The 2,797-nt window shown below is 32.8% G+C and overlaps 1 long non-coding RNA gene across 1 annotated transcript; it reads right to left on the bottom strand.

Moving 5' to 3' along the window:
* Nucleotides 1-359: 359 nt before the first annotated feature.
* Nucleotides 360-2,133, bottom strand: LOC130462443 (uncharacterized). Its single transcript, XR_008922662.1, has 3 exons — nucleotides 1,938-2,133; nucleotides 1,569-1,641; nucleotides 360-790 (listed from the first exon to the last, which is right to left on the bottom strand). It is a non-coding gene; the product is annotated as an uncharacterized lncRNA (long non-coding RNA).
* Between the last annotated feature and the right edge of the window lie 664 nt (nucleotides 2,134-2,797).

The raw sequence follows: 2,797 nt of genomic DNA on the forward strand, positions 1-2,797 counted from the left end.
GAGATGTCCAAGATGTATAACCAACATAATTCCTCATTGGTGGAGTCTGATAAGAAAGCACAAATTATCACCAGTTGGTGTCGATATATTTTGGAGGGTAACTCTCTTGTAGGACCTATCCATATAAACACAATGGAGCTAAGTCGTGTCTTGTAAACAACCTATGTAGGATTCGAACCTACATCCATGTGCAATGACACATTGCTCTACCATTTGAGCTAATAGATTTTAACAAAATATTCAAGAAAACAATGCATGTAGTATTGTCTATAGCAAATACAACAATTAGAACATATACAACCATAATTACAACATATGCAACAATAATTAGAACACATGCAACTGCTTACCCTGCCAAATAAAATGGGATCAACCACATTCATCATTTACCCCTGCAATCATTAAAATAAACTGTTGGCGAGCATTTAAGGGAGACAAGCCAATAAGATTATAATTAGGGAGACCACATACATCATTGATCACTAGGAGCAGCAAAGCATGTGACTGACATAGGAGTATCACCTCTTACGATTGCTCCATCTTTGGGATCAAGATCAGGCAAAATCGAGAGACTCGAGATGCTAGCAAAACCCCTTGCTATAAAAGGGGTCTTAGAATCTTCAGTTTCTTTGTCCACACCATGCCACTCAGCTTGGTCCAGTAAGGGATCATATTTCAGAAACAAACATAGGACCTTAAAAACAACAACACCACCAGAGAGCTTTTATAACCGTTCTTGTGCCTTCTCTTTGTCAAAGGTAGAATTACTATTCTCCATAGAAGTTTTAAGCTGCAACATAATCAAAAGATTCAGAACCAATCTCTAGTTTTATTGTTTGTAAATTCTACAGATCACACATGTATTCAAAAGACTTAATAATTGAAGGGAAAATAGACACTAGGCTATTATTAAAGATACTGGACACTAGGATGAGGGACTGTGACATTCTGGTTCAAGGCTTAAATCCTCACATTGCTTCTCCTTAGCCTTGTACTATTATTTTATAATGCTAGTCAAATTATCACCAATGGTCCATTGCCTTTCTTTTTTTTCTTCCTAATTATCAGTAAGAAAACTACAACTGGAAAAACTAATACTCCAAGTCTCCAACACAAAAAAAGTATGAACATACATGATTGCTATAAATCAATAAAATTCCAATATTCAATATTTGAGTCAAACTATTTCTGGAAATTATCAAACGATAAACAGATCGAAAACATGAATCTAAAAATAAAGAAATTAACATTACATAATTGAAAAGTAGCCCCAAATTTGAATTTGTACCTTTCATTTTAACGTAAATAAGACAAAATTCTAGGTATTTGGTGAAGATATGCAGTAAATATATAACAAAAATACAAAGAATGTAAAGGAATTCACAATTTTGGTGATGATCATTGAAGTTTTAATTATTAGAGAGAGGGAGAGAGAAGAGAGAGTTGCTACTACATTTTGGAGAGAGAAAAAACAGGTCAGAACATGTACAACAATAAAATAGAACATGTAAATAAAAGTTCAGAACATGAAGAGCAATTATACAAAATATGTTAATAAGAAAACTCACCAGATTCAATTCAGCGATTGATGATAGTAGACTATGAAGAACTGTTAATTCCTTAGCTCAAGCAGATAGAAACCTGAAATTAAAAAGAATGAAAGACACAACAAGGATCAAACAATATGTAGACTCAGATCAAAGAACAACATAAATAAATAATGAAATTCGCAAATACATGATTGAATTTCACACAATACAATTTCGCTAAATATGTTCGAATTCGAAAAAACACAAAATTAAGAACGAAGTTGAATCAAAATACAAATAATCATTCCAAATTACAATCAAATTCAACATAATCGGTCCAAAATCATAAAATTAATCACATAATCATGAAAAAAAATTGAAAAATTAAACACAAATTTGAAATCAAACCTTTAAACACACAAAATCTGGAAACTCGATGAATATCTTTGAGAATAAGGAGTGAAATCGCAACAATTAGAACAAAATTGAAGCTAAGAGCAATCCCAGCTTGATTAATGCTCTAATGGAGGCACAATGAAGAGAGAGAAAATTGAGTTGTGGAATATTTGAGAGAGGAGTAATAACGTGAAAGAGGAGGAAAGTGATTGGGGTTATCACTCGCGAAATTACAAAACTGCCATTATTAAGCTATTGATTTTGAGCTGTTAGATTAGAAGGGAACCAAAGGCCCAGATTTATTCTCACATAATATATATATATATATATAGAGGAAGGCTCATGTGAGAACATCCCCTCTATGTGAGAACACAATCTTATGTGAGAATAAATCTTGGCCTTTGAATCATTTCTAATCTAACATCTGAAATCAAGGGATTCCTAAGGGCATTTTTGTAAATTTGTTCAAGATATACCTAACCAACCTCCTTTCCTTTTCACGCTTATTTCTTTCTCTCTCTAACCTATGTTTTCTCCCTCTGCTTTCTCTCCTCTCTCTCTCCTCTACTGCCGCCATCACCAGGACCTCAATCAAGTTCGAATTGATCTCAAATTCGCTTCAGAAATCAATTATATTCTCGAATACATTCATCTAATTGCTTATTTAAAGGTATTTTATCAATTTTTGTTCAATTTCGCGATTCTGATTTATGTATTTTGCGTGATAATTTTTCGATATTTGACCTAGTTTTGATTATCGAATTCAATTTATCATTATCGAATTGCAATTATGGAATTTCTTATTATCGATTTGCTGAATTTCGTGAGCTGCTTTTTTATTTCGAATTTCACGAGCTGTTTTTTTATTACCG

Source organism: Spinacia oleracea, chromosome 6 (genome assembly GCF_020520425.1).
Source record: "Spinacia oleracea cultivar Varoflay chromosome 6, BTI_SOV_V1, whole genome shotgun sequence".
In the NCBI taxonomy this organism is placed as follows: domain Eukaryota; kingdom Viridiplantae; phylum Streptophyta; class Magnoliopsida; order Caryophyllales; family Amaranthaceae; genus Spinacia; species Spinacia oleracea.